The sequence below is a fragment of the Episyrphus balteatus genome, chromosome 3 (assembly GCF_945859705.1).
Source record: "Episyrphus balteatus chromosome 3, idEpiBalt1.1, whole genome shotgun sequence".
Taxonomy (NCBI): Eukaryota; Metazoa; Arthropoda; class Insecta; order Diptera; family Syrphidae; genus Episyrphus; species Episyrphus balteatus.
In genome coordinates, this window is record NC_079136.1 from 11519755 (window position 1) to 11541606 (window position 21852).

Consider the following 21852-nt stretch of genomic DNA (forward strand, 5'->3'; position numbering starts at 1 on the left):
TGAGGGACAATCTTTCATCGTTCAAGCGATAGATGCAATTTTCTTATTAATTGACTTCAAACACAAAAAAAAATATTTGAACACAACGGCAATACCTACAATATTTAAATGTACATTTTTAAAAAGCTAGAAGCTTAGTCATATTTTTAAAATTAAAATTAAGTTAATTGAATTAAGGACTTTTGAAAGAATGGTAACTCAACTCAGATTCTTGAAAAAAAAATTATTGAAAAAATCTTAACATGTGGTTTTTAAAACTTTTTCGTAATATAAAATGCATTTTTTTTTTCAATTTGTTTTTGGCCACATTTATTATGATTTGAAATTATAAAAGGAAATGTCAATATGTATTACGGTTTATGAAAAAAATTAAAAAGTTTTTCATTTTCAAAGAACTTTTTTTAATAAAAGTTTTGAAAAAAAATTTAACTTATTTTTTTTTTAAAGTTCAACTTTTAAATATATATATTATTTTTTATTAATTTAATAACCCTTACTGTTGAAAGCTAAATAGCAAAAATTTAAAGTTCTTATTTACCAAAGTCTTTGAGAAAATCAATTATTTCAATGCAAAAATTCAGTTTTTATCAAAAAAACCCATTGAAATTGAAGTAATTTTTAATTTTTTTTTTAACTGTAATATATATTACCTTTTCCTCTTCGGAATTCAACTGATAATATTTATGGCCAAAAATTTTTTTAAAATAAATTCATATTTTATTAGAAAAAGTTTGGAAAAAAGTCATTTAAATTTTTTTTTTTAACATTTTTTTTTTAATTCTGAGTTTGAGGACCATTTTTTCAAAAACTCTTCATTAAATTTAGTAGATTTAAATTTAAGAGATAAGAATGAGCTTCTGGCTTTTTAAAAATGTATTTTAAAATATTGTAGGTGTTGCCGTTGTTTTCAAAATATTTTTTTTGTGTTTGAAGTCAGATTGTGAGAAAATTGCATTTATCGCTTAAACGATGGAAGATTGTCCCTTACTCATTTATACTTTTTTTCCTTAAATTACTAAGAGAATGTTTTGCTATCATTTGTTTTATGAAATTTAAGTAAAAAAAATGGTTTTGTTCAAAAAAAATTTAATTTTAAATTTAAAAAACAATACGGCAACATCGGCAATTTTTAATCTATAGACTTTAAAGTATTTTTAATTACCTACGTTTGAAAAAAAAAATCGTCAAAATCAGAGCTGTTCGGCCGGGTTCCCTAATAATTTGCTTTAGTTACTCTACTAAAAAAACAGTCAAGAAACTTCATAAAACATAAATAAAGGTTCAGTTTTGTAAACCAGTGCATCGATGCTCAAATAGATTTGAGGTATTATTGAAGGTTTTGAGGTATTATATTTAACTCTGTACGGGCTACTGAAATATACAAACAAAAGAATAGAATTTTTTTCCAAATCCATATAGACTGAGGGAAAAAACGCAACGTAAAGTGTAATACATATGTTCAACGTTGATTTAATGTTGAATAAACTAACGTGAAACATCTTTAAATTAAAATTGAAATAACGTAAGAAATTTTTTTTTTGCCGGACTTCAGCTTTTGTTGCATTCTATCTACTCTCATTTCCAACAGTAAGATAGCACGTTGGTAAAGCATTCGCCTAGAGATCCAAGGGTTGTAAGTTCGATCCCCAGTGGCTGCCAATTTTTTCTTTTTTTTTTTTAATAAATTGATGCTTTTTTTCAAAGTTGAAACAACTTTGATTTAAAGATGTTTTATAACGGCAAACCACTTTAAACTAAAGATGTTCTAACGTGGTTTTCGTTGATTTTAAGCTGTTTTTTCCCTCAGTGTAGACGTGTAGACTCTGTAGAATCTATTAATACTAACCGCAAAAAAGTCATCCAACATTTAATTTTAAGAAGAAATACTCTAGTCTTTGTCAGTATTGCCATAGAGCCATGAATGTATAGTGTACAAGAATATCATGGATAAAAGGTTTTTTTTTTTACTAGAGAACAATTAATGAGGTATTCTTATGAAATTTGCTAAAAATTCCTTGGAATGAAATTGATTGCTTTAACCTTTTAGGTTAATAGCTTTCTTATGACCCGTATGCATTGCGATTTAGATACGAATATCTTTTAAACGGTTAAAGCAATCAATTTCATTCCAAGGAATTTTTTGTAGAACGTTTAAGCCCCTACAAGAATATATCTTGCTAATTTGAAAATAATGAAGTTTCAGTGAATTAGAAATTTTTTAAAAATATAAAATGTTTTTATATTTTTTTTTAACTTTGACCTCGAATATCTTTAGAATGGTTAGATTAATGAAAAAAGTTAATAAGACCTTTTTTGTGGAGCAATCAATTTTCAACAAGAATATGTCTTGCGCGTTTGATCATTATAGTTTTTCAATTTGTTACAAAATTAAGAACAAAAAACGAATTTTTAAAGATTTTCTCGATTTTTGGACCTCAAATATCTATTCAACGGTTAGATAAACGAAAAAAGTGTATGAGGCCTTTTTTTGTAGAGCGTTCAATTTCCTACAAGAATATGAAAAGAAATTTGCTAAAAAGTCAATTAATAAAAAAATTATTTTTTTTTTGTAGAAGCTTGATGTAAAAATGGAAAATTGCAAAGCGGAGGACCTTCCCATTAATATAAAGAGCTCATATTTGGTGTGTATATTCTAGAGGGGTCTAGCAATCGATTTTTCGGAGTACCAAATCAAAAAAAAAAATTTCGATTTTTTTGACCCACCCTAATGTATATATTTTTGATTTTTCGATTTCAAAACAACTTTTCTAGCAGCTACTCTTTTTTTCTTAGTTCCATTTTTAAATTAAAGTATTAGTTTTATTCAAGTAGAACCGCTTGTGGTTATACTTTTATAATTCCTCTTCATATAAATGGATGTATTTAACAGTACCTACCATTTTTTAAATTAATTTTTGGCTAAACAAAATTTTTAAAGTACATCATTTATCTCTAGGCGCTATAATTTCAGAGTAAGAGTACGTACCGCAAAGTACCCCATTTTCATTTATTTTCCACTTATTTCTAAGGGTTGTTTGAAATATATAAAAATGCGCTATTTGCAACTTTTGCGGTACTGTAACTCTGAAAGTATAACTTCTATCGGAAAATGATGTGTCAGTAAAAGAGAGACAATTATATTTCCAATCTAAAAATCATTACAAATTTTCTGTCCAACCAGTTGTTCTCAGAGATATTGAGACAAATGAGTTTTTCAAAATGGCGAACGCCCCACAAGACCAAACAATAGGGTTTATTCCAAATTTTCACTCGTACGCTGTTCTAACACATACCAGCATAAGAGCAAAATTTTGGAATAAACCCTATGAAATCCCTAATTATAACGATTTTCCGAAAAGTGGCCGGAAACTGGAGACGGCCGAATATAGGCAACTCTACCCTACGCAAATTGAGATTTATGCTCAGGATAATCCCCTCTTCAATTGCAATACTGCATCCAGTATTTTTCCCCATTGACTGAAGACTGAACTGTTTATCGTTTTTCCAATCAGCTTTTTTTTTTCAGTTTCTTGTTTTTTTTTTTTTTATTCGAGGGATTGGGATTTTTTAAGTTTTAAGATTTTTGCATACATACGTATTTTATTTGTTAAAATGAAATGTAGAAGTTTTAAGTAGATATCTATAGTAACCAAACTGTCTTTTTTTTTATTGTCAAATTCTCACAGTTAATTTTTTGTTAAGATTCAAATCAAGACACTCAGTCAGAATATATTTTCGCACATGTGGTTTGCCACAAATTAAGCTCATTTCCTTTTGTAATTAGTGGCAAGTATAGGTACAGTCGCGAAAAGAAGGGTAAAACTTAAGAAAAGAGTGACTTGAAGAAGATGCCCGAAGAAAATTTATTCATAAGATACAAAATGCCATTCTGTACGCTTTTGCACACCTTTAATCACCGCATAAAATTAACCACATGCGCCGGTCAGTCGTATACTAGGAGTCGGAAAGTGAGACCAACTGGGGACCTATCTCTATGATACATAAACTTCAGCACTCCTATGATGTATCAGAAGGCTTTCGTTTTTATATCTCCCTTCTTACTCTTTCCCTTTCCTACATCCTCCCTCAAATCTATCCGACTTAATCGGTGATCGGAAAAGGAAATCCTTCTTGGGGCTAATTGGTATTTTGTACTCAAAGTTGCCATAGAGCAAGGGCGCTCACATTGATGCCCTACGTCGAAGCTTAGACTCTCCTTTAGCACTCTTTTTATTCTAACATTCCCTGAATGCACGTGGAGAAAAGAAAACCACTGGAACCATGGAATATCTAAAGCGTCTTCGTCATGAATCGATGTTTTCTTGCAATGTCATTCATCTCTCACCAAAGGAAAAGGAGCTTGGCGACGACGAACGACTCTAATGGTTATATTGTTGTTGTTGTTGGTGCTTCTGTCGGACCATCGAGATCGAAAAAAAAGGCATTATGATGATCCATGTGGGTTCATGATGGGGCCCCATGCCCGTGTGTGGATAGCGAACAACAATAAGCACGGGAATTAAATTCCTTCTTTTTTTTCGGTCCAACCTGCTGCTGATACTGTTGCATTGGATGATGTTGCTGAGATGGTGCGGAGGCGAAAGGGGAAGTGCATTAAGCAGCAACGTCATCGTTTTATGTGGTTCTGATGGTGTGTGGTGGTCCAGAGGCATTCTCATCCGAGTTGGCTGATGGTCAAAGGTACCGACCGCGAGCCCGAGGTGTCGGCTATCAGCTAATTGGATGATGTTCAAAGGCACCGCCAACAAATTAAGAATGAGTTACCAATTTTTGGTTTATATCTCTATCACACACACACACAAACCACTCACATGTACCTACACACATTATATAGTTCGGGAATGGAAATCCCCTAGATTTTCGGTTGATGGTGTAGAATAAAAAATCAGAAGCTGATGCGTCGATGTTTTATCTTCTGATTTTTCTGAAGGCTGAAAGTGGAATCATCATCATAATAATTTTTATTTCTCTTCGGAATTTTTATTTCCCAAACAAAGTTCTGGGTACCTTTTATACGTTGGGATACACGATGTAGAGAGGGGAAATCTCTCTAACAGCGGACGTGATTGAGCATTAAATGCGCGCAGGAGATACACATGAATTTTGTATGAATGAAATGATTTGAGGAATGACTCTAAAGGCAATAATCACTGTGGCCACAATTTGTTTAGTCAAGCAATATAGCTATAGCTATAAAATAAGTATAAAGGGAACCAAAAAAATAGCATGATTAAGTTTGTGTGTTTTGATTTCAAATCAAAAGTTTCTTTTAATTTTTGCGCTTTCTTAAAGATTTTTGGGTTTTTGAATTGTTTCTTTAGATCAAAATTATTATAGTAACTCTAGTGTTACAATAAAAAAATTAAGTTAAAAAGTCGAGCTCAAAGCTAGATCAAACATTGCATTGTGATGAAAGAGAAATAAAAATCGGAAAAAAAGGATTCTGATACATATCGTCAAGCCTGCCACCATACAAATTTGTTATCATTTTAATATACAAATATCAATTTCGGTCAGGTACTAAAAAAAAAATCATCGTGTTTTGTGTCACTTAAATGGATTAAGTTACTTTTTCTTTTCGAAAATCAGATTTTTTTAAGGCGTCACGCAAATCTAAACTGGATCTTCATCTTAAATATAGTATACTTTTAATCAATTACTCATACATGTTATTTAAAAGTAAACTGCCTATTTTACTCGGTAGATTCTAGTTTAGTTATATTGCTATTGAATAATTTATAAAGTTATAAGGAAAAGTGTCACACCCGTAACATTACCTACCAAGATCATGGCCTTTCGGTTTTAAAATGCCAACTAAATGCAGTTGTCGTTGCATTTGTTTTTCCACAAGTTCTGGTCCTGTATCTTCTTAGCGATTGATATTGAAGAATTCCTCAATTTTCTTGCTGCTTATTAAATATAGCTTCGTTACTGCTGCCATATAAAGCATCTTAATCTCAGCTCCTGTAAATTTATTATCATACACTGAGAGAAAACACAGCGTCGAATGTAACATGATCAATTTTGATTCTAAGTTGTAGTTTGTCAGAGTAATTTTCATCGGTGAGTATAGATAGTAAAGCATACGAAGAAGACATTTTTGATGGGCGATGTCCTCAATTTTTAGAACTTGAAAAGCCTTGTTATATTCAAATAAATGTGCGGAATATATTTTCGTCCTTTTATTTCACTATACATATCAGTCTTATTTAAGAGGAATTTTGAAAAATTTTAAAAACTGTGGCCGCTACAAAGCAAAACTTATACCTATGGAGTTTAAGGCTATGTGTTTTAAAAAAGTTGGCACACCCAAATGTTTTTTTTTTTTTTTTCAAACTGGCTTAGCCCAAGATAGCCCACCCTTAGTTCTAAAATTATAATGGGATTTTTTTTTACCTCAAAAAATAGAAAAAATATTTTTTTATTCAATGTAAAAATTGTTAGTTTTGTACCTCCTGTGGCTCGTTTGCCCAACGTTAGCCCAATTTTTTTTTTTTCATTATTCCACTATTTTTTCAAAAGATACAACAAAATTTTTTTTCATATCAGAAACCGAAAAACTTGTGATTTTTTTTTCCTATGGAAAAATCGTTAGTTTAAAACCGTCCGTGGTTTGTTTGTTAAAAAAAAAGTAATGTAATTTGTTGGAATTACCATGACTAATTGAGAAAAAGTGTAAAAAGGAAAATTGGTGCTTATATGACAAACCAAAAAAATCAATGATTTACACTTGAAAAAATATTTTTTGTATTTTGTGGTTTTTAAGGTTAAATGAAAAAAAAAATCAACCTAAGCTTTTTAACAGGATTCATTTAATCAAGTTAGAATTATTCGAAGTCAAATAAATTACATTTGAGGCAAAATGCCCACACCAGGGGATTTACTTTTTCTAAATTATAAATTAAAAAAAAAGTCACTGTGGTGTATGCGTACTATTTTTTTTTTTTTTGTGAGGTGAAAAAAACTAATACTTTCATAATTTTCAAACTAAGCTTAGTATAGCGAAAATAAAAGTTGGACTATCCTGGACAAACAAACCACAAACTAACGATTTTTCCACAGGAAAAAAAAATCACAATTTCTTCGGTTTCTAATATGAAAAAAAAAAAAGTTTTTTCTGGTACCTTTTGAAAAAAAAAATAGTGGAAAAAAGAAAAAAAAAGTTGGGCTATCCTGGACTAACGTTGGAAAAACGAACCACAGTGCATAACACTGCATTTACACTGAATAAAAATTTTTTTTTTAAGCTTTTGAGGTGAAAAAAATAATTCCGTTAAAATTTTTGGGTTGGCTAGCGAAAAAAAATCGAACCAGGCAAGTTTGAAAAAAAAATTTTTGATCCGTTAATTTCAGACTTATTTTACTCAAAAACCATGCGAACCACAAATTTTTGATTTCAAACACAATTTGGCATTTCTACAATTTCTAAGATTATTGTGTTTTGATTCCGCCCTCTCAAGTGAACACAAATAGTAGAGTAACTAAAGCAAATTATTTTTTACTTAAATTTCATAAAACAAATGATACCAAAAGATTCTCTAGGTAATTTAAGGAAAATATATAAAAGGCAGTAACTGAAAATCTTCCATCGTTTAAGCGATAAATGCAATTTTCTAACATTCTGACCTCAAACACAAAAAAAATATTTTGAAAACAACGGCAACACCTACAATATTTTAAAATACATTTAAAAAAAGCCAGAAACTCATTCTTATCTCATAAATTTAAATCCACTAAATTTAATCAAGACTTTTTGAAAAAATGGTCCTCAAACTCAGAATTAAAAGAAAAATGTTATTAGAAAAATTTGAAATGACTTTTTTCCAAACTTTTTCTAATAAAATATGAATTTATTTAAAAAAAATTTTTGGCCATAAATATTATCAGTTGAATTTCGAAGCAAAAAAGGTAAAATATATCACACTTTTGAAAAAAAAAAATGAAAAATTACTTCAATTTCAATGGTTTTTTTTTATTAAAACTGAATTTTTGCATTGAAATAATTAATTTTCTCAAAGACTGTGGTAAATAGGAACTTTAAATTTTTGCTATTTAACTTTCAACAGTAAGGGTTATTAAATGAATAAAAAATAATTTTATGTTTAGATGTTGAACTTTAAAAAAAAAATAAGTTACATTTTTTTTTCAAAACTTTTATTAAAAAAAGTTCTTCGAAAATGAAATACTTTTTAATTTTGTTCATAAAACGTAATACATATTGACATTTCCTTTAATAATTTGAAATCATAATAAATGCGGCCAAAAAAATTTGAAAATAAATGCATTTTATATTACGACCAAGTTTAAAAAACGGCATGTTAAAATTTTTCAATAATTTTTTTTTTCAAAAATCTGAGTTCAATTAACATTCTTTCAAAAGCCGTTCATTCAATTAACTTAATTTTAATTTTACATATATGACTAAGCTTCTAGCTTTTGAAAAATGTATATTTGAATATTGTATGTGTTGCCGTTGTGTTCAAATATTTTTTTTTTGTGTTTGAAGTCAATTAATAAGAAAATTGCATCTATCGCTTAAACTATGGAAGATTGTCCCTCACTCCTTTATATTTTTTTTTTCCTTGAATTTCCTAGACAATCTTTTAGCATCAATTAATTTATAAAATTTAAGAAAAATTTTTGAAAAAAAATTGTTTTTGTTCACAAAAATCTTCAATTAAATTTAAAAAATCAAAACGGCAACACCGGCAATTTTTAATCTATAGACTTTAAAGTATTTTTAATTACGGAAATTTGAAAAAAAAGATCATCAAAATCTAAGCTGTTCGGCCGGGTTCCCTAATATTGCCAATTTTGGAGCTTTAGTTACTCCACTAAAAAGTAAGGGACGTAAAAATATTCTTAATGACGGAATTTGATACATTAGATCCGTTAACACTAACGGATCCAATAAATTGATCTTCTTTGACAATTTTCAAAAGCCCGCGTCTTCTATTTAATCGCAATAACCCAAGCCGTTAACATACACATTTGATTTAATGACTATGTGCGGTCTCCGCAAACTCTTTAGCATGTTGCATTGCATAGCGATGGCATCCGATCTATAGCATCATGTGTGTTGAATTTATATCTACACACATTTTTGCTCATAGTTAGACGAAAAAAAACTAAACCCTGGTTAACTTTTCCTAGCCTCCAGGCGTGACGACGGCAGCAGCGGTACACGTATATTAATCATTTGAATAATTTATTGGATCTGGATCCAGGTTGGATAGGTTGGTGCCTATGCATCTCGGTATTCACATCTGGAAAGTCATTTCTATAGCATCGCAATCTACTCACATGATAGTTTGATGCATCTAAAAAAAAACACATGAAATGCATTTGGATTCGCGTGCGTTGTGCGTGTGTAGGCATCACTCTACTCTCTATCGTTGAAGAGGCAAATTAATTCAGCCTCCATGGAGCACACAGATCAAATCTGTTCGAATTGGATATCACCTATCCAATTAGATGTTCATACAAATCACCATTCACACCTTGGCATTCCTGTGGCATGGCATAATATTGCGGAACTGCCGCAACACCGCCGACTTGCTACAAAGGCTTTATACACTGTCAGCTAGTCAGTGAGCCAGCACAGCGGTGTGCCACTTTGATCATAGAGTTTTGAGATCTCCTCTCATTGCCTCAACTATGATGGTTGTGGATAAGTCGCGCTGTTTTGTGTGTGATGCTGGGCTAATAGCCACCGCCGCCACCGCCAAACGAGATGGCGCTGTCCGCATTCCACGACCTTCGCCGCAGCAACCTAAGCTTTATAGCGTTGATGTTGATCCCGGAGCGGCTCATGAACAAAACACAGGCAACAAAAAAAAAACTTAAAGCTGATGTTTGCGCAGATTCCGCGTCCGCGGTCGGTCGGGGAAGTCATCATCATTAAGTGTGCTGATGGAATTAGCTATTTGGCAAAGTCATGCAAAAGGAAGAGGCTCCTATAAAGATTAAGCATTTTATGATTCCACTCATCAGCGGAAGGGGGCGCTGCTCCACAGAAGTCATTTTGAATTTCCTATTTTTATGAGTCTTTTTTTTATATATCTTTCTTATATTTTTTTTTTTTTATTATTTCTTTTGCACCCGGACATGGACAAGAGGGACCAGATCCTTTTGTGTGGTTTGTAGTCTTTCCTGTCACTGTCACTGTCGCTGTCATAATCGTCATTCACATTTCCCTTTTTTTGTGAGTGTCATCATAGAGAGTCTCTAGTCTCTTAATAGCCTATCGATCAGTGGTCTATTTTGTTGTCGATTAGTCACAGGACAGATGCAAATATAGAAGTCATACTTTGCTGCACGAACAATTGCCACTTAATTAAGAAGAACATGAACCACATTTTTATAATGTTCAAGGAGACCCCGATTAAGGGTCTGTCATTGGAATATGGCCATCAAAAAAATGATGACGCTAGAGGACTTCATTAAACATATTTGATGACATTCAGGGTGCATTGTCTGAGGCGGCATCATAGGGCGTGACAAATTTCCACACACAAAATGACATTATTAGTTGTCACATTATAAAAACTCGACTCGACACAAGAGACCCTCTGAAATGGAGTGGGTTTTTTTCTTTTTCGTATGAAAATTGGCAAAACGGAGAGGCCCCTTTTTATAGGGATTTAATGAATCACGAGTTTGAATTCTTTATATTCTGTGTGTACTTTGAGAGAGCAGACATACGAAACTGGTTGCCACAGTTTGATGGGGTAACTAATTGTGATTGACGGATTTGGGACTGGAAATATAGAGATACAACAAAACATAGAGAGAAAACGACAAACAAATTAGTTTATATATGTGAATCAGAAAATATGGGTGTGCAAATGTATGAATGCGATTGAGTTGTGAGAAAACATCAGGGCCCTCAACTCAACACTCGACCGCAATAAATCGTTTCGTTGGAAGAGCGATGGCAATATAACAGACAAGGAATTAGCATAATGTGGTCTAAGTACCGAAATATAAATCCTGACGGGAATTGATAATTTATTAATGTGACGCCATGTTTGTAAAAGGATTTAAATTTCAAATTGAAATGTATGAGTGTATTATGTTTTGTAGGTAGGTAGATATGTTCTGATACTGAGGTAAACAAAATTGATGATGGGTATTGTTAACTGTTAAATTATCAAAAGGGTAGTTACAGTTCGTATTGGACATCTATAAAATACTTACCATCGTCTTAATAATTCAGGACCTACGTTTTCAAAACTTTTTCACACGGGTCGAAAAGCTTCGCCGCACGGCAAAATCGACTCGTAAAAAGTCCCCATTATTGATATAAATGATCTCCGTTCTGAAACACTTAATCTTTTGATAAAAATAGTATACCCTCAGTTTTTCATATTCGTTTCCTGATATAAGTAGGCCCAGCGCCCAAGTTCTTCGGATCTGGGTATTGGTTAAATATCATAACGTCGGTGAAACCAAAAAAGTGTGTAACTCCAAATTTTCGAAAAATTAGATTTGAATGCCATCTGTTAGACAAACCTGATATCTACCGTTCCTTAAACTGAGAATCCTCTTAGAGTTCATAGTTTTTATTTAATTAGCAAATTAGAAAATGAAAACTCATACAAATGCCTTCAAAACGATTTTGTTTTTTTGCTCTCCTATAAAATTTGCTAAAATGGAGTTACACACTTTTCTGGTTTCACCGACAATAAATTAAATAAATTTGGATCCTAATACTTGATAGCATTGTCCAATGGGGAATATGAAATAGCGTAAAATTTATTTTAATTCCTCCTTTCCAAAAATCAGTAATACTCGCACATCAAGGAATGCTCAATGCTCATTAGTTTACCCTCGGTTCCCATTTCGGACCAACCGTGAAATACAGAGATGCTTTCTTCTGCTGCACAACACGAATGTGGAACGCGTTACCCACCTCCATTCTTTCATCTCGTTTTAAAATTCAGAACTTTAAAACTAATGTTTATCGGTATCTCTTTTCAAATCCGGGCCTTTTTTCCTAACATTAGTGATGTGTGATGTGTTCATTATATTAAAAACTCACCAGCAGTAGATTCGAAATTTAGGCTTGTTTTGCAGCGATAACCACATCAACCCAGATGAGTTTCATCAAGACATCCGATCAGCTTTAAGCAACTATCAAGTAACTGGCGCATGATCTCTGGATGTGGATGAGCAATTCGACAGCGTATTGAATTAAAAACCTTACATTAACTTCACTAACTGACCTAGCACAAGCTTCAGTTTTTTGTTTTCATTTTTTTTTTTGAAGTGAAAACTTCTTTAGTATCGTAGTGATTTGAAACAAGATGAAACGAAAACGCGACACGAACATTCAACTTGTTATAACTTTTTTGTTTTGATAGATAGATGAATGAAATTTGTACTGTAGATAGGTAATTAAATAAATTATAATTGTACAAAATTTCAATTAATTTCATATTCAAAATTCATTTAACTTTAATACGCATGCTGATAACATAACCTTTTATTTGGTATATCACACATAACAGTACGTTTTAAATTTCGAGATGGTTGACTTTAAAAAATTCTTACTTTTTTTTGTAGGCATGGTAGAAACATGATTCAAATGTCAAATAAAAGGTGAAGTAATAAGCTTTCAGATGATTTAAAAATTTATTATTCTTTAATTTACTTGGTTGTTATATAAAAGATATGAATTTAAAGGTGATGGAATAAAAAAAAAGTAAATTTTTTCGAGTTTTATTTTATGCAAGAAAACTAATTTTTAAGGTTTCACTTCTACCACGTGTGAATTGCACACATGATTTTTTTTCTTTCAGGAACTTCTTTGTACAAATCGAAAGCTATACAAGAACTACATTGAAATGCTTTAGACCTTAGAACTAGTATTGATTAAGTCACATAACTTTGGTCTCTCTCTCTAAAGCATTCTGACGTCTGATCGTTCGAAAAGCTGCTCTGCGCCTATGATTCATTCAAATAGCTGCCCAAAAAGTTGAACCTCGCGTTCCGAAATTGTATGTGTTCTACACTAATTAGGTAAGGTATCCAGAAAAACTCATTAAAAATAAACTATTGCACCTAATACAAACAGAAATATAAGGCAGCCGCTCAGCTACTTAATGTGAAATATCACACAGACACCTCCAGATGGAGCTATAGTGTCATTGAAGGAGCTTCAAATGTTTTAGAGAAAATTCCTCGAAATTTGTACTGAACATTTTTCGCTCCATAACGGCAATGATATTTCATTACAGAGTGACTCTACGACTAAACAAACATCATTAAGTTGGGCACGTAGAATACTGTCCTTAATGTGGAACCTTGTGGTGTAAAAGTTCAACATGTTGCACGATGTTTTCATACATGTTTTCGCTATAAAACTCTGAAAGTTAATAATTTGATACTGACACTCTAACAAGCTTAAAGAATTAAAACCACAAATCAATCAGAGCAATAAATAACTAAATTTTTTTCGTTAGCAATGGGATATTTTTTCAAACTATTTACTAAGATGCCCTACTAGTGCATGACAACTTAAATTTCCAAAGAGACCGCATCAAAGGAAACCAAAACAACATAGCGTGTATAGTACCTACTACATAATTGCAGTGAAACACACCTGATTGCCTGCAGCGATATTGCTTCAGAATCAAAATATTTTATTTCAAAGGCGTTTTTTGAAATTCGATTGAATTAATAAAAATGATATACATACAGTTAGGCCAGTTAACATTTTTCATTCAAACAGTCTTCGTTGTCCACACCGCATCGGATTAAATAAAACCGCAGCCAGAGACAAGAAGATTATACCAATCAGCTTTTGATCTAAGGAAATGTTTGATCATTTTATAACGATTCAAATCCAAGTGTCATGAGTGTCAATTGATAACACTTTGACACTTTAACAAAACCAAATATATTTTATGTCAAAGATTGAATGTTTAGTTCTGAATTGAAGACTGCCAGAAGTAGAAAAAAATATGTGATTGTAAAGGAATGACATGCCTATATTAAAAAAAAAAAAAGCCCAGAGTCTTCCAACGAAAAACTGACAGCCAGTAGGACTAAAAGTATATTTTAAAATCTCCAAATAGGAGCAAGATTCTTATCATATTATTCATTTCCATTATTACCTCTCTTCTTTTGAAGTTCAAATTCACTTTTTATTTAATTAATTTTGTAAGTAAATTTTTTTTTTCCTAAAAAAATGTCCGTCTCTATTTGACACAAATAGATATATCTACCAAATTGACCATTATTCATAAAGAATATTACTCTAATTAACTAGGTAGTTAGCCAAGGAGCCAACCCTATATGTATATTTGCGGAAAAGCTTTCACTGTCAAATAAAATTTACCTCGTCATTTCATATTATATTATGATGTCATTTCTCATTTATAAAGAGAAAAATGATAGATAAACACCATTTCCTGCTGGGGGACATGGGACATCTCATTACAGATAGAAATATGACTAATGATCTAAACGGGCCAGGCATATCTATAGGCAAATAGGCATACTAGGTATTTAATGACAAATGAGAGAAGTGTCATCAAGGAAATATAACCGTATGTTATTACCACAAAAATATCTTAATTACCATATTTAAATAGGTAGTTTTTTTTTCTTTTTTTTAGGTTTGCTTTTTCTAAAAACAAGCCTCATGTAATTATCGATTTATTTTTGTATGGCAAATTTTTATTTCCGTAAAATAAAACTAAACATTTTTGAGTGGATTGTAGATATTTAAATAATTTTAATTTTTGGTTTTACAATTAAGTAATTGAATTGTTAGGGTAACTATACCATCAAGAAGAAACATTTAGGCTGTTTTGCATCTAGGACTAATAAACTGCTACTATTTTTACTTGCTCTATAGGGCAAGTATTGGTTTCGTGTCGAAAAAAAATTTTGAGGTTTTAATCAAAACCAACATTACGATGATGGAGAATTCCAAAAAAGTGTGTCTCGCAATTCCGTCCTTGCGTCTTTACGTCTGTGCGTCCATCTGTACACAAATCCCCACCCTAAACGAGTGGACGGATTTTCTTCAAATTTGGTACAAATGATTTTTATAGAAATCTGAAAGTTAGTTTTTTTTTGTTTTTTTTATATCTCGCTTAAAAAGTGTACCTCCCATACAAATTTTTCAATTCAAACCAAATAACTCGAAAACGGCTCTAACGATTTTGATTGAACTTTGCAGGCGTTATATTTAAAGCGATTGCAATAAAACTGCATTTTTATTTTTTTCAAATAAAGTCAAATAAAAAAAATTTGTTTTTCATTTAACAAAATTTTGCCCTGAATGTCGGCTCTTCCCCAACATCAACAAAAATTACTTATATAGAGGCAGCTCTTAAAATCTACAAGTAAACTAACATGAAAGTGTTTTGAACTGCAAGAGCAAGTACGTGCGACCCCAGTCGTGCATTTTATTTCGAAGGTTTTTAAAGAGAATTTCGAAGTTTTTCGTTTGACTTTTATACCTAGGGTAAAGTCGGGTGATATGGCACCACGGGTGATATGGCACCCTTTCAATATCCCCCACTTAATGACTTCTTTTCAAAGCAAAAAGAGCAAAATAGATCTCAGTCTGACGTAAGCTTTCAGTGGATGCATTCGGATCCGCAGTCACCATTGCCACTTAAATTTAAAAAATGGGTAAACAAAAAAGTGGGTTCAATTTGAGCGAAAAGTTTTTTTGTGTAAGATTGTTGTACGTGTGGTTCCAAAAGTATTTGACGCCGAGGGTTCATTTTAACACAAACAAAACGGTAACGGTTGTATTTTTGTGTTTGCTCATTGCAATAACTAAGCAAACGTGATTATTCGTGTCATTTAAAGAAAACAGAATTGAAGTCAAATGGGGGATATGGCACCCAAAAACCTCGGGATATATGGCACCGGTGCCATTTCCCCCGCATCTACTTTTGAACCTACTAATTTTTCAACTGACAATTGTATTTACAAAAAACTTCAGCAAACCATGCCAAATGCACTCAAACCCATATCACAGCAGCCGTTGGAGCTGCTGAATGTCATAAAAAGCTGGACCTAAGCATTTTGTGATTCCCTTCACACTTCACTACATTAAGAAGGCTACTTAAATGACCAGAACCTAAAAGTTTGCCAAATAGCTTTCAGATTGGCTGAAAATTGCGAATAAGGCAGTAATCATAATGTCAATTTTGGTCTCATGATTCTTGTACGTCTTTCAACAGATTATGCAACTAGTGTCACAAAAAAATATCAAGAAGAAATAGGGTGCCATATCACCCTCGATTAGGTGCCATATCACCCTCCATTTTTTCACTCATGTTTTTTATAATGTTTTTTATTTTTGCAAAAAATAACAAGAAATTATTTTTGAATTACACTTATGTACCTATTTTGTATTTAAGAAATAGTTTTAAAATAAATCTGCTTTTGTTTGAAATAGATATCTTCTTTATTTCTCATGTAATAACGAAAAACGAAAATGGGTGCCATATCCCCCGACTTTACCCAATTATATTTTTTTTTTTCGATTCAGCTTTTTTTATATTTTGTCTTTCAAAATTCTGCCATTATTTTTTTTTTTTTTTTTTTGAAGAAAAAAAATTCTGCTAATTCTGTTTTTTTTTCATAGCTTATGCGTTTACTAAACAAATAAATTGCACGACTGGGGTCGCACGTACTTGCTCTTAGAGTTCAAGTTGCTTAAATTTTAAAGACTTTTTATATAGAAATTTGGAAAATCTAAATATATGGGAAAAAAAAAAGGAAATTCGTTTTTTTTAATATACTTACATGCATTTTTAGAAAAAAAATTTCAAAATCGTTAGAGCCGTTTTTTAAAAAACTAATTTTTTATAAATAATTTCTTGGAAAAAAAGTTTTAAAATAAAATTGGTATGCCATTTTGTAGAAATCACTGATCAACATCTAAACACAAAATTTCAAAAAAATTTAATGTCCCGTTTTCGAAAATTGGATTTTTCAAAAAAAAATTTTCAAAATTTTTTTAAAAATCCAAAAAGTATTTTTTTCAAAATTTTGCTTTTGGCTTATATTTAAATTATATAATTTCTTCATCACAAAAAGTTTCGTTGAAATAGAATAAGCACTTTCGGAGATAATCGGATTTAAAAAAAAACGGTTCTATGGCAGGTACCGTTAATAATGATTTTCAAAAAAAAAATTTTCATTAGAAGATAGACCTTGTTTTAAAACTTACATTTGAATTTTTTAAACAAAATCGTTGGAGCCGTTTTTGAGCAATTTCAACTTTACTAAAATCGGTATATGACAAGTACCGTTATTTTTGGTCCAAAAAAATTAATTCCAAAAACCCCTCTGGAGAGTCGCCAAATAACGCTACACACCAAGTTTGACATTAATCGGTCCATCCGTTTAGGCTGTAGCTCCTTATACAGACAGACAGACAGACTGACAGACGGACTTCCGGGACCCACTTTTTTGGCATTCTCTACCATCGTAATGTTATGGAAAAATGTTATCTCAACTTTTTTTTTTGTACGAATACATAACTTGATATATAGTACCTATATCGCAAGTAAAATAGAAAATACACCTCATTGATGATTTGAGTTTGGTATACTTTCCTAACTTCCTAGAAGACTGACTTTCTGATAACCCACATTTATATACCGTTGAAAACAAATAAGAAACGATGTGTTGGGTGATGAAAAATATTCCTTTTCTTATTCAATTTTTTGGTTCTACTTGATTAATTAAAAAATTTTCAATTAGGTATTATTTTTCGAAGATATTTATCATTTAAGACCATTTCTCAATATTTTTAAATTTTTTGTTTTATCAAAAAAAAAAAATGACACTACAAAAAATTGACATAGTACTCGTAAGTAAGTAGTCTCAAATAAGCAGAAAATTTTGCGATATTAAAAAAGGGCCCGCTACTTAACATTTTCCAAAATTTTTTGCAGAATTTTGTAAAACAGAATTATGAAAATTAGCAAAAAAATTTTGACCCCAACCCCAATTTTTGATAGGAAAATTTTAGTTGAACTTGTTAAAAAAATTTTATTAGGTAATTTAAAATTTGTGTTAGACAGAGAGAAAGAGGGCTTTTGAACGCAGAGAGGTTAACGAAATTTCTATAATCTCTCAATGTGTCTTTCGTAAAAGAATGCAATTATAAATTTAATCAACATCAATAACGCTGACCAGCCCGCTGAGAACGAAGGCGAAGCTATTTGCTGAAAATATGCTGCTCGGCAAAAGTCTCCATTTAAAAAATGTCCCGTTTTATTTCTGATATTATGATTTTTAATTAGAGCCGACTTTAAGAGGGGGTAGTCAGGGTTGTAAAAATATCAGTACAAAAATGTATTTGAAACTATTAAGAAATTTTCTGCATTAAAAAAAAAAAAAACAATTATTTTGTTTTATATTCGTCGAATTTTTTCCAATTCTGACCATTTGGCCATACATTAGGTTCAACATTATAGTCAAATAGCAAGCATTTAAAGAAATTCGACGAATATTTAAAAAAAATATTTAGTGCACACATTTTTAATTGATTTTCTTTTTTTTTTCAATACAATCTTTTATTTGCAATCTTGTATTCTTTTATTTGCAATAGGGTCAAGGTGGGTAAATGTAAACAGGAGTAAATGAGAACATGGCTCATAACAAGCTTCAGTCAAATCTCTTTGACGCATACATAATTACAAATCGCGGACGCATGTATCTTTTAACTTATATACGTCAAACTCATTGCTGTCAAGAGAGAATTCATTCGTCGAGCGTATTTTCCGTGAAAGATAATTTTTTAAAGTGCCAAACAAGTCGTCAGTCTTTCAGAAATATTAAATATTTTTGCAGATTATATTAAGGCAGTTTAATTTGCAAATACTTTTTAGTTTTGAATTTTGATGTAGATTCTATATGAAACAAACAAATTTTAAAATACAGGACATTTATGTCGATTTGCATGTGTTTACATTTACCCCAGAATATTTTTCATAATGGGAAAATGTATACAACGTATTCTGGGGTTAAATGTCAATTGTCAACATATATTTTTGGTAAAATTATTGGTTTTAATAAAAATAAAGCATTTTTAGTCAACACATCATTTTCAGTGGATGATGTTGCAAACTCGGACTCAGAACTGCTCAGGATGCATAGGATGCATATTGGGTGTCTATATAAAGAATGAAAGGAAGAAAACAAAAACTTTTATTGGAATTTAAAAAAAGTTAGTGTCAAATACCTTCTTGAAAGTTTTTTAAGTCGTTATCCATATGATAAAAAGGAAATTCTAAATTTTAAACCACTGTTTGCATTTACCCCGAATTTGTAAAAAAAACACAAACTTGGTAGGGTATTTGTAAACATGCCATATTTAAACAATTTGGTCAATATTTTTGTTTGTATTTATAAAAAAGAATTGCCATCATTTCATATTTGCATTAGAAGATACCTACCTGTCAAGTTGTTCCGTAAAAACATATTAAAATTTAAAGCCAAAAGAAAAAAAAAAAAACACATGAAATTGCTTACATTTACCCACATTGACCCTACCTAATTCTAATTTTTTAAATGCAAAATATTTTTATTTGCAATAAAATTTTATTTTCAATATTTTTAGATGAAATAAAATGTTTTGTAATGCAAATTTTTTTTCAGCTGCAATAAATAATATATTTTTAATTTTTACTTTAAAGCAAATGCATTAAAAATAAATATTTTTTTAACAACAGGCAAGAACAAGAGCTGAGGAGTACTACCGAGAGTGGCCCGAATTTATTTATTTTTGACTTTCACAACGGCTTCTTTGACATCTTATCTTTGCTCCAGTGTTCGTTTTTCATCTACTCCAGTATTTCAAGCCCTGCTTCTTTGGAAGGACAAATGAGTAACTTATTTTCATTCAATATGATAACCTTTACCTTCCCAAGACGTTTTGATTCAGGTTTTGTTGCCCTATCATGTTTGCAAATAAAACTATATGTTTAAAATAGTTGTGGAACCCTACCATCCTCACTAGAACAATGTTGTTTTTTGTGTTTTCTGAACAATTTTAGAAATGTCGCTGTTCATAGAGGAAGGTGTCGATATGTTACGTTTGTTTGAAGAGAGAGGTGAAAATGTTAAATTTGCATAGCTGGTAATATGGTGTCATAAGTGACAGTAAAAAATATGAGTGGAAAATATGGAAAAGATTAAGAAAAACTGTTAAATCTTTTGCTGTTTAACTGATACTTTAATAAGCTAGAAATTTTTATTTTTTTTTGGAGACAGAGCTGTGTGAAATCTTGTACAGAGGTAATGCTAAAACCGGCACTGGTTAGCGAAACTGAAATTTTACCTACTATTAGTGGTTACAAGAACCACACTGCCGTACTAAGGAAAAAGGGCATTACGCACAAAAACCCGAAATTGAGTTAAAGGCATATTTGACATCCTGAAACAATGTCTCATTTATATGTTTAAACTAAAACCAGCGCGTCAATGAAGATGAGTACAACGATATTACACCGCTTCAGGGGTATTCCTTAAATAATAAAAAATGCATTTTCTTCCAACTCTAAGAATTAAATTGAAATTGAGAACATTTTCAATTCTCAACAACAAATGCATTTACTTACCTGAAAACTACAAAAATGGATGTACTTTAACTTTCAACTTTAAAAATTCAAAGGTATTCCGAATCAAATCTTTGCATTTTTATGATGGAGCCTGTTTTCAATCGTGCCAGGATGCGGACGGGAAGACCGAAGATCTGTGGTTCTTGTAACCACAAATCGTCATTACTTTTCTATTCCACATTACTTTTCGAGTACAGCGTTACAGCCAGTAATTATAAGTTAATAGAATGTTTTACAATTAAATCAAACAAAATTTTGCTGAGCTAGTCTTGACCATCAGACACCGTTTTCTTAACCATTACAAATTCCAAGTCGCTTAAGAGGAATGGAACCATCATAGTTAATACTATATTTATCAATGAAATGATTCCTAAATACAATATTTAAAAGTGTGTTGGACACTAGGCCCTGGTAGTCCAAACCGAATGTTCGGAAGACCTGTACTGTACATAGGTAGATTGTAGACCTATCAATCATCAAATCTTTCTATCTGCCAAGTTCCTACGTTAATTCCTAAGTAGATATCTTTGTAGGTATTCTTAGGGACTTTCTTTGATCCATTTAACTACCAAACAATATAATAGCCCCGCTTTGGCTATCCTTTTCCTATCTTTAAACAAGATTATAACTATATATAGGTTAGAAAACTCTCTTAATCACACTCATTAACAATTTACTTATTAGATATCTATCATAAGCACATCAACCGCGCCCCTTATTATCATTTCCACCATGTTTGTTCTTCAATTGAACGATATTTCAGTTTTCCAGTCCATGAACGTGTTCGTAATTATTATCCACAAAAACAAAACAAACTCACAAAAAGAAAAAATATTCATGTTCAATTCAAAGCAAAAAAAAAACGTAAAACCTTTCATTCTTCCATTTTTTCATGTGTTCCATCTCATACACGACCGAACTCAAACAATTAGGGTTGATGGCCCAACTTTGCTCCAAACACAGTAATACCGACCGACTCCTTGTCAAACTGTCAACAAATTACTCACAATGCAGTAAAGTTTTATTTTATGTTTGTGTGTATGTGAGGAATATAAATTCACTTCAACCACTTCGAAAGAGTGATTGGGAAAAAAAACCCCACTCGAATGCGCGTACTCAAAGTGACAGCCGCTCACTAATGACAGCTGAGTGCGCACGCATCAAAGAAAGATAGGAGAAGAGTGTAAGTAAGTACCAACAAAGGAAGATGGATAATTAATAAAAC